The sequence below is a fragment of the Octopus bimaculoides genome, chromosome 2, assembly GCF_046866305.1.
Source record: "Octopus bimaculoides isolate indiv1 chromosome 2, ASM4686630v1, whole genome shotgun sequence".
Lineage (NCBI taxonomy): Eukaryota > Metazoa > Mollusca > Cephalopoda > Octopoda > Octopodidae > Octopus > Octopus bimaculoides.
In genome coordinates, this window is record NC_142929.1 from 95,945,791 (window position 1) to 95,958,290 (window position 12,500).

General features: G+C 36.0%; 1 protein-coding gene across 6 annotated transcripts in view; it reads left to right on the plus strand.

Moving 5' to 3' along the window:
* The window catches only part of LOC106883318 (uncharacterized), a 350,621-nt gene that overhangs the window by 69,699 nt on the left and 268,422 nt on the right, over positions 1–12,500 (plus strand). The gene's annotated exons all lie outside the window — the stretch shown is intronic.

Genomic DNA, 12,500 nt, shown 5'->3' on the forward strand with positions numbered 1-12,500 from the left:
GCTCAGCAACATGCCATCACAACTGAAATCAAGATCTGCCAGTTATACTTTGGCTGCTCTCTCGGGGATCAAGATAAGATTTGGGCCCTGTACATCATCTGCTCAGCTTGTTCAAGTGGGCTAAGGGATTGGCTAAATAATAGGAAGAGAGCAATGCCGTTTGCAATACCTATGATATGGATAGAGCCAAAGGATCATTTCATGGGCTGTTATTTCTGCAGCATTAATGTATTTGGGTTTACTGTAAAGACCAAGCATAAGATTGTGTATCTCAACTTGGGATCAGCAAGAAGACCAGTACCACGCAACGATGATGATCTCCCTATTCCAATACCACCAGAAAATGGCCTTCAGATGTCTGACGAAGATGTATTTCCTGAGGAAAATACTATTGCTGTGGAAGACACCGAAGTGGATGCAGATTTCACGATTGAAAATGAAGACGTACCACAATTTTTTTCAAGGAGAGTTAAATGATTTAGTTAGAGACTTTTCATTATCGAATAATAAAGCTGAACTATTAGCATCTCGCCTACAACAAAAGTGTCTGCTTAAGAAAGATGTTTGTATTACTCATTTCAGGAAGAGAAATAGGGATCTGACTTCATGCCTCTCTGTTGAAGGACCACTTTGTTTCAGTAAATAACACTGATGAGTTAATTCGCTGTTTGTTCCAAGAGCATGTTCCGGGTGAATGGCGCATATTCATTGAGTCATCTAAGAGAAGCCTCAAGGCAGTACTACTACACAACAGCAATAAGAAACCACTCATTCCCATAGGACATTCAGTGCACATGAAGTAGTGTTATGAAAACATGCAAGTACTCCTCAATGCCATAAAGTATACAAACTACGGCTGGAAAATATGTGGAGACTTGAAGGTGATTGGAATGTTAATGGGAATCCAATCTGGGTTCACGAAATATTGTTGCTTTTTATGCCTATGTGACAGTCGTGCAACTAACAAGCACTATGTGCAATCAGAGTGGCCTTTTCGACAATCATATGAGCCGAGAGTTTCTAGCGTGCAGAGTAAGCCACTTTTAAAGCCAGAAAATGTTCTTCTTCCCCCTCTTCACATAAAGCTTGGCCTCTTGAAACAATTCGTGAAGACACTTGCCAGGAAAAGCTCAAATGGGTTTGAATATGTGAAGGCCAAATTTCCAAAAATCCCCGAGGCAAAACTGAAGGAGGGCGTATTCATAGGTCCGTAGATAAAAGAACTCCTGAAGGACAACTACTTCCTCAAAGCACTGGATGAGATTGAGCTTCAAGCCTGGAAATCCTTCAAATAGCTCTGTGAAAATTTCCTAGACAACAAAAGCTCATTAAGGTTTAGAAATGGAGTGAAATATCTTCTAGACTCCTACGCTGCAATGGGTTGTCGGATGTCACTAAATGTCCATTTCCTTGATTCACATCTGGACTAATTTACAAAGAACCTTGGAGCAGTGTCGGATGAGTAAGGGGAACGCTCTCATCTGAATATTGCATCGATGGAACAACAATATCAAGGATTTTGGAATGCAGGAATGATAGTTGGCTACTGTTGTATGTTATACAGGGATGTTATACAGAGACAGAACACCATAGAAAGTCCAAATCCCAAAGAGTTTAAGTTGTTATGCCTTTGAGTGTAGTCTTACTTATTTGCACACAATAATTTTAATTTTGTACAATAAAAAGCCGTGGAATTATCGTATCTTGTATTCAATATACTTTATAGAGACATGCCTTACGTATCTTATAAGTGAAAACAGCAGGTATCATTATCATGTAAATGAGACCTGATAGAGGAAATCGGACTTCGGATTCGTAATCAGCATCAAAAATTAACCCAGAAAAGTCAATCAGTTTCATTTTTCTGACCAGTGTAATTACTAAATTTTGTGCTTTAATTAAAATATATTATATGCATAGAATGATTTAATCATATCAATAATGTTACAAACAAACTATGAAGCCTCTATTCTTCTTTATTCTCGGCTCGCGATTTACGAGATGACACGAATAATATAGCAGTTCCTTTCAGTATTTGTAGAGAAGGGACTGTGAATGGGCCTTACCGAAAAACACAGCTGATTCTGCGAAAAAAAGCGTAAGAAAGACAGCAATGGAGGCCTTGAATTGAAATTTATCGACATAGTAAGGTTGATTTCGGCGAAATTTGAACAAAGGTCGCAGAGAGCCGGAGTAAATCCTGGATTTGTAGACTCACTCAATTCGCCACCTTAAAATGTTGGCATAATGAAATTTCTATTAAATATCTTATTCATGAAAGTTTCACTTTTAAATGCGACTTGTGGTATTTTCTAATTACTATCTTGGAAAATGTTCATTTCTGAAATTGAAAATTAAAATTTCATTTGTTACATAAAATATGTACCAGTTTCTTGGTATAATCATAATTCTCATAATAATAATTTCAGTAAAAATATTATGCTGAGGAATCTGTAGCAGTAAATATTACACAGCGATCGTTAAAATAAATGGTAGTGTTACAGTAAAATCAATTATAAATCAACTGGTGGACTACTAAATAGTCACTAAAACCGCAAGAAATAGCAGAAAAAAGTCATCTCCAATACGATATAGAATAATTCTATTGTAATATTAAATGCAATACATATATACATACATATACAAAAGAACACAAAGGGGGTTTAAAATTTACTACAGCTGTCTCGGTCGAATTTTATAGATGTATTCATAGATTACACCATAACATATATTACTCCATCTCCAGGTGAAATTTTAAACAGGTATCAAAAAGGTGAGTTAATACAAAGATCGTGACAAATCCAGCCAACATTGTTGGACGGGTGGTATTTTAAAAATGACATTCGAATTTATAGAGAAATTAGGAGTGACGTTAACGGGCATGCGAAAAGTAAAGTGTTCAAACGACCTTATTATTTCAAAACATTTATCTGAATTAGTTTATAGCTGATATTGGCTACCAGAATGTACAAGAATCACAGACATGTTGTAGGCATGGCTTGTCCTTAAACCCATTAAGGCCAAGCAGCTAAAGCCATTAAGGTCAAGCAGCTGTCTTGTCAGTTAAATGAGAGAAAAGTAAACATCTCACGGCAGCAGAACGTCATAAAACTGTCATAAGATTCTTAACAATGAAATGATAGCAACTTGACTATAATGACCTTTAATTTCTGTGATTCTTGCACGCTCTCACAGCCAGTGTTAGCTATAAACTAATTTAGTAATTTAGATTAATGTTTGATTATTTTGCTTCTCGTGAGCCCGCTAAAGACATTCCTTCTAATTCCTCAACAAATTTGAATGTTATTTATAAAATACCACCTATCCAACTATGTTGGTTGGATTCGTCAGAATTGAAGTTTTATCTCACCAGTTTAAAATTGTATATGAAGATGGTAGAGTATATGTTATGATGTAATCAATGAATACATCAATGAAATTCAACCTAAACACCAATAGTAAATTTTAAACCCCATTTCTGCATTCTTTTTTCTACCTACGTCACACCTGTAACCAGCTATGTATCGAATATATAGTCTAAATTGGGTTTTGTACTTACATACCTACGGTATCCTACACATACTTGACACCTTCATTATTTTGCCTCACTGTGAACCCTAAATTATTGTACCTAGCCATTTCTGGTGTCCTGCTTACTGATGTGATCTATTGAATCCTCTAACTACTGCTACTACTACTACTACTACTACTACTACTACTACTACTACTACCACCACCACCACCACCACCACCACCACCACTACTACTACTACTACTACTACTACTACTACTACTACTACTACTACTACTACTACTACTACTACTACTACTACTACGCACACACACATACACATGCAATGAACAGTAAAAGGAAGAAGAAGACAACAAAGGAAGAACATGATTTACCAAATACTTTATTGGCTTAACGCTTAATAGGAATGAAAGATTACGTCTGCGTTTCGAACGTTAATCCTGCATCAGAAGTAAAACAAGTGTCTAAGTGTATAAGATAAGTATAATATAAGTGAATGAGAGAGAGAAAAAAGCGGATAAAAATGGACGAGTGACTGGGAACCAAGTGGGAATGCGGTGTTATGAGAGGATTAAGCAAAGAGGGGCAGAATGATTGTATATTTTCAGGCGTAGGCGTGTGTCCTTTTTTAGATATCGACATTGATGAGGGGTAGTGTCTAGAAATATGTGTCTACAAATATGAAGTACAGAATTATAATGCCATGGTTTAGTGAAAATGTCAGTTATTTGTAGATGTGTGTGCATGCGTGTGCGTGTGCGCGTGCGCGTGTGTATGAAGAAAGGATGGGAGAAAGTAGAAGCAGGCACTAGTGTAAGGTAAAACAGAAAATAAGAGAAATGTTGAGTGTGTGCCACATCATGGATACGAGAGAATCTTAAGAGTGAGGCAGAGGCAGCTATGATCGAGAAGGAATTAATAGATGATCTGCTAGGAATAAATAGACAGAAGAGAGAAAGTCCGGGAAGCAACAGTGTCAGATTAAAAGCGACAGAAGAAGCGGATGGTGGTGCGATGGCGGGAGCAAAGTGGTAGGTAAAAGAAAGGGGGATGCAGTTGGAAGGATTCCAGATACAGAAAAGATATGAATTACGGACTACCACACGGGAAATGTGGGAATAGAAGTGGATAAGGAGCGAGGAAGAAAAGTCAAGGAAGGGTTTCGGAATCGCTGAATTTGTTGAAGACCGATGTGAAGAGAGTGAGGGTATGAAAGTCAATGAATCAGTGATGTCGATGTATATGCGTGCATGTCTTTGTATGTGTGCGTGTGTACTTGTGAGTGTCGATGTCTGTATGTGTTTTGTTTGAGTGCATTACTTTGATCCATTGTTGGTGATACTTCGTTAAACGCTTTGAATAAACATTCTCATGTAACATTTTCACGTACTAGACTTTTGCCATGCTTACATTTAGGTTACGAACTTTAAGTATGGCAAAAGACAAAGTTGACTCAGTGAAGAGGCAAGACTAGACTAGATCACTATAGTTTTTCTGTCTTTCTTCCCATTAAATTTCTGTTACAAGAAAACCAAAAGAAAAGAAACAATACTAGGTGATATTCCTGAACATTTGATGAAATTGATAATTTTTATTTCCATTTAAATGCGGATGTTCTCTTAGAACAAATTTTACTGTTGTATCAGGTTGGTGCAAAAGATCTAAGGTAAAAATGAATAAGCCAATGACTATGGAAATATTCATTCATTAACATACTCTCCATTGCTTTCAATGACCTCATTCCATCTTTCAACAACCTTATATATGCCTCGCTTGTAAATTCTGTAGGTTTAGAATCAAAATATGAATCCAACTCATTTTCAGTCTGATTCAAGAACGGCGGCGTTTAGTATGATGGTAAAGAATCCACTTTTCATCACCTGTAACAAGCCTGTCTACAAACGTTGCTTGAAGGTGCTGCGAAAGCAATGATTGACACCAAGTAGCACACTGTTGTCGATTCTCTGGAGACAGTTCGTGAGGAACCCATTTTCCAGCCACTGAAACCTTTGCAATGTGTTTTAGCTGGCGTACCACCATTGTTTGGATCACGTTTAACTGTCCTGCAAGTTCCCTAGAGGTAAAGATAGAGTTCTCTGAAACAAAAGCTTCCAACATTTCCAGAATCAAGATTTTTTGGACGCTATTCTTTCAAAGTGAAATCACCACTTCAAAAACAGGAAAAGCACCTCCTGCAACTTCTATCATTCACTATATCATCCCCATAAGTGCTCTGAATAGATCTTGCTGCCGCACTTGCATTAACATCTTTATGAAACTCGTAGAGTAAAATATTTCTTATGTGATCTTTAGATGGGACAAACATGGTGGTAAAATTTTCTGAGAATTATGGCCAGAAGTTAGATAATTTGAAAGAAAATAGTACAAATAGAAGCAGAGATATCTTAAAACTAAAAGAAGAGGTTAAAAAATTGTATAAATTCGCTCTGGAACATATTTTTCTAGAAACCAGACATTACTTTTGCACCATCCTGATAGTTACAGCGAGAGAAACTCTCATATTGTTTTTTTTGTACAAAATACACTTTTGTTTAATCCCGGCTACTTCCACCTCCTCAAAACTGCTAAATCACGTGATTTCGACCCTGTTTGATCTTGTCAATGATGAACACTTGACCGCTAGAGACACCATCAATTCATCTCCCCGTCGGAGATATATCGATTCACAGTGCCAGGACAGTTGCTGAGGTCGCGTTAAGCCAGTTAGCTTGTGAAAAATATATATTAGCGATAGAGGCAGTATTGATAGCGAGAGGTAATATTTATCCCCACTTAAATGTGGACGTTCTATTAGAAAAAAACTTAGGTGGGGTAGTTACTATGAGAAAAACTCTCGTATTGGCTTTTTGATGCAAAATGCATTTTTGTTAATATCGCTTGCGCCAAGACCATCAGATCACGTGTTTTCGAACTTGTTTGATCTTAGAGACAATTGCTTTAGAAGCATATACGATTGTTATACACATATATTGGAGATGAGTCCTATTGATTTATTAATTGAACATATAGCACCAATTTCCAACAGCTTGGGATGCTGACGCAATGCAGAACAATAACATGGTCTGCTGAAGGAGACCAAGAAAGAAAGGTTTCTAGCGGTAATGAGCAGGGAACCCGAGAACTGAAATACAAGACCTGTTTTGGGGGCTTTGATATTATATACATGGAATAACACACTTGTACATTTATGTGCATGAAAATCTGAATGAATATATACTTATGTGCATGTGCATGTGCATATATATATATATATATATATATATATATATATATATATATATATATATACATTCCTCTGCTTTACGCGCCTTTATTTCATACTAGCATGTGTTTCAACCTGTGGTTATTTGAAACACGATTTTACGGCTGATGCTCTCGCTCTCACCTGCCCTTATTGCTTCACAAGTAACAGATTTTGTTTCCTTTTATTCTAGAGTCATAGTGAAGTATAAGGCAACGACACGCACACATATACATATATACAGAGTCACACACCCACGCCCATAAACATACATCATAAAGGTATACGTATGTACATTCATACAAATATAAGTTTCATGTCGATGTCAGGTGTGGAGAGAGATTGAAGCCAACCCTGTTTGAAGATCTCTTTCGCAACCAATTTGCAGTTTGCTTCATGGATGCATGGATTCGATAGATTTTTGGTATACTGATAGGGTGCATTCCACCAGATTCCTTTGTTCCATATATATGATGTCAGACTAGTGTCGTTGTCACTTCCCCGCTATGGGAAGAGAGATCAAGTATGTTGTTTGCTCTGGTTGATTTGAGTACTACATGCTACATGTATGACGTATTGGTGAGGTTGAGCAGCGACTCCAACTTTCTTTTTTCGCGTCGCAAAGGTCTTGAGAGTTAAAGGGCCCTCGGTGCATCTTACATTGGCAGGTTGAAATTTCCCATGGGAAGTACACTAATATGTCTTTCTAATTAGGTTAAGACTTGTATTTTTTTCTTTTTGCGAGGCCGTCTTCAAATCTGCCCGTGTCATTCAGAGTAATTGGTGGGCAATAAATAGTACATAAAACTATATCGAGTTCTCATTTATGTACAATCAGTGCATTACACATTGGTTTTGAATATGACAAAAGGATCTGGGGCGTGAAGTATTCACAGATGTACTTTCCAACTCCTCCGAGACTCCTGCCTTTTCTGTCGGTTCGCGATATAGCATACTTTGATATGTACTTTTTCTGCATCTGCGATATCGGATTTTAGATGCGTTTCGGTGAATGTTTCATTGCAACCCATAATATCTCTCAGGAAGGAAATATTGGTTCTATTACTGAGTTGTAACAGTCCTCTAACATTTAGGGATAATATCGATGTGGCTACCAGTGACATCAGCAGTGATGTCAATGGTGGCCACCCTGAATTTGTTGGCTGTGGTGGACTTGTATGTTTAAGAGAGATGGTGAAATTGATGTAGTCAGATCAGTTGATGCACAATCTTTTGCGCATTAGTAGTAGTGGGGCTAGTAGTACTGGTGCTTCATTCCCTGGCAGGTCTCTCACTCATGGTATGATCTTTGTTTCCTTGGGGCTCTCTAGAGCCAAGGGAACATCTCTTAGCTCAGTATTTGCACTCTTGTCATCTTCTTTGAGCATAATTTCAAACACGGCATCAAGGATGTTAATATGAGGTCTGATGAGAGAAAAAAGCAGATGAGCTCTTGTTTCTTCGCTCACATTGGACTGTAGTTTTTCTACAGTTGTTGGCCTTTAGCGCTGTTGTTATTATATTATTTGAGATCTCTCGTCCCGATATTATACACACACAAACTCTCATACATACACGCATGCATGCACACACGCACACACAGACGACACATATATGCATGTATGTATATATGTATTTATCTATTTCTCTGACTCTCTTCCTATATATATATATATATATATATATATATATATATATATATATATATATATATATATATATATATATGACTCTAAGAGAATATACCCAAGTTACCACACACACACACACATACACACACACACATTTATGCACACACAAATAGAGTTACTCACTCAGTCAAGACGAGTTTACGAGGTGAAATTTATCAGCAAGCTGTCAGGACATGACTTAAACAAACAACAGGAAATTAAAGATTTTAGCCGCGTTAGTTTGCATATTTCACGAGACAATATACTTGGATCTTTATTAAATTTAGGATAAAATATAAATGCAGCTTTATTATTCTACCGAGACAAGTGGATAGATAAGAAAATGTATTCTAATGTTTAATTTCAAAAATGCTTATTTTCAAAAACGTAATTGACAGAATAATAAACTTCACTTTTTCAAAATAAAATATTTTCGAAATATTAAAATCGTTTTTCAAGAATAATAAAGCCTTATTAAAATTTTGACATATTCTCGAATTTATGAGAAACAAATCAGTATTCAATATATGGTAATTGAAAATAATTTGTTGTGTAGAGAAAAAACAATATATGTATGCGATTTATTTTCTAGCAAGTAAATTAATACAAGGCTCTTCAGTTTCTATTCAGATGCTTTCAGAATTATGTGCCATTAGACAAGAATGATGACACCACTGGCTTTCAACAATATCCATGCTGTTAATAGTGTGTTTAACAACCTACCTAACCCTAGATTTGACACCAGTACTTCACTGTCTATCGGTATAATCGTTTGTATTGACAAATTAATCATCCTCAATGTAAAGTAGGTGTCTCATTATTAGAAATAACGACTGAAGAGTCGACACACCAGTTAAACTTTTCTCCGTAAAGCCCTTTTAAAACATTAAGATTAATAATACTATTTAATACAAGGTAACACTGCAAATGGAAGAAAATAAATCGCCAGGAGAATTGATAATATGCAAACAAAAAAAAGATAACATTTGTTGTAACATAGGAAATTGCCACATTTTTGTCCTTCAAAGACTATATATGCAAATCTCGCCTCACATACGCGCACGTTCACACACACTCACATATGCAAATACATATACATGCATGCACACACACATACACAGACGCACACTAAATTTACACATCACCAGAAACAGCGACCGAAACAATCAAATGAGCTAATTGATTTTATTTACAAAGACTTCAGTAAACAAACAAACATACATACAAGGAAAAGCAATAAAATGAGACAAATCGATAATTCCTAATCTCCCAGTAATGCACCTTTTATACCGGTCTTAATCAATATATTGTATGTAAATAAACCAAATAATAATACTTTAGGTAAAAAAAAACACAGCGTCAGAAAGCAAAAGAAAATAAATATATTGGGATTTATAACCTGTTCAAGGCTAAAACAATGCACGGTCATAATGTTTACTGATGGTTACTCCGTCGGCTTCACGATGAGCATTCAACCGTTCGAGCAACGGAACTGACTATACGTTATATTACGCTATAAGTTCCTTAGTATTCTGCCAACACAACCAAATTCGTTTAACGTAAATCTCAGATGGAATCAGTGTGATTCATTATGTGACGCGGCTGGACTTTTAAATTGCAGGTACAACCCATCTGACGGGCTGCCACAGAGTTTCCACTTGCACAATTTTATTCACAGGGTTTTTGTCATCTCAAGGCCTTAGTAAAAAGCACCTGTCTAATAATTCTTGCTGGAGAACCGAAGTCAATTGTGAAGGGAACATTTTAATTGCTCTTGTTTAATTATATCCACATGTTTAATAAAGCACGCTGCCCAAGCTACAATCATACAACAAATACATATAACTTTCTTCGTGCGTATGCATGTACGTATGTATGTACGTATGTATGTACGTATGTATGTATGTATGTATGTATGTGTGTATGTATGTTATTCAGTCTTATTTCTAGATTTCCTGCCAATTAAGTCGGTTTCTAGCCTAGATTCAAGGTTCATTCATTTGAATTTTAAACAACTTCAGCAAGGCATTTTTCCAAACTTATGTGTATATATTTGGATTCAGTGCATGTGTAGATTTGTAGGCTTTGTTTTTGCATGTTTTCTCTGGCATATAGTTATGTATATAGACATGCACTTATATATACTTAAAAGCTAATCTTTTTGAAAGTTTTACAAATTTTGACAGCTTCATTAATTGCTTGTATCTGTAATCAACAATTTCCCAATTAGCTTTCTCCTTTCTGATTTTGAGGAAGCCTATTTCTCAAGAATGGCATTTTGGCAATGTGTACATCCTGGTGCCCCAATAATTACAGGTATAAATCTGATCTTGTATCTCGGATAGAGTATCTGTAAATATCTCAATAGCTCAGCGTAAGTATTTTCGTTTTTTGATCTTTACCTTTATGTGACATGCCCTAGGTAACTGATTTCCACTACTGTACATAGTTTCTCTTCACTGTCAAAAACCACTAGGTCTGGTCTGTTACGTTTGTATTCTATTGAGGTTTTCACTGCGACATTCCACCAGTAATTTTTCATATTATGAGTGACTATGGCCTCTACAATACTGTAGATTCTCATCACTTTAGACTCAAGATCATCATTCCGACGGACTTTATTGTACGGTGTCATGGGCAAAACATCATGTCTCATAGGTAGATAATAACGGGATGTATATATATATATATATATATATATATATATATATATATATATATATATATATATATATATAAATGCATGTGTATTTATTCAATGTGTACAAATAACACAGAAAAATAAATTAATAGTTACCAGGGTAGCAAAAATTCACGTAAGCACCAAGGATGTAACAGCCTACTTACAAAGGCAGATATTTCAGAGTTTAGTGAAATTTTTGGGTATGCATAGATAAATAAATGGAATTAAAACGCAGGTGTCATTCAAATCTTTATACTTCCGACATATATTTCAAAGAAAACGTTGGTATTATTCCAGAAGGAATAAAATGATGTAAAACAATGCAATCTTCTCATCGGGAAAAGCAAGAGAAACAAAATGCATCAATAAGACAGTAATGGAAGTAATCGAAGAAAATATTGGTATTATTCTAGAAGGAATAAAATGATGTAAAACAATTTAATCCTCTCATTAGGGAAAAGCAAGAGAAACAAAACATATCAATAAGGCAGTAATCACATTCGGTTAAAATGTCTTCTTGATGCGTTTGGTGAGAAGCTTGCATTGTTTTACATCATTTTATTCCTTCTGAAATGATACCAATGTGTTCTGAGAAACATATGTCGGTAGTATAAAAATCAGATTAACACCTACTTTTAACTCCATTTATATATATATATATTCTTTTACGTGTTTCAGTCATTTATAACCATGCTGGAGCATCACCTTTGGTCATTTTTTGCCGAACCACAATTGGACGGGGATGTCAACACATCAGCATCGGTTGTCAAGTGATAGTGGGGGTACAATCACTGACATAAATAACAAATACATACATGGATATATAGGACGGGGTTCTTTCAGTTTCCGCCTACCTAATCCACCCACAAGGCTTTGGTCAGCTAGAGATTATAGAAGAACACGCGCAAGATGCCACGCAGTGGCACTGAATCCGGAACCATGTAGTTGGGAAGTAAGTTTCTTACCACACAGCCACTCCTATATATCTATATATATGAAAATGAGAATGTGTGTCTGTCTGTCTGTCTGTGTGTATCCCTAAAACTCGAGAACTACGCAACCAATTTCATTCAAATTTTACACATGCCTTACTTAGGGTTCCAGTTGTGTTTTAGTCAAAAACAATTTTAACTTCTTGCAGAGTTCAAGCCCACGGCAACATAATATCTCCTCCACTATTTAAGTATTACGTGTCAAAAGTGAAACAAAAACACTCATGTCAAATACTTTCACTTTAAAAATGAAACTGTTCTACTAACTGAAACAATCACATTTTGATACTGTAATGACAGATACTTTCAGAGAGAGAGAGAAAGAGAGAAAGAGACAGAGAGAGTGAGAGAGAGAGAGAGA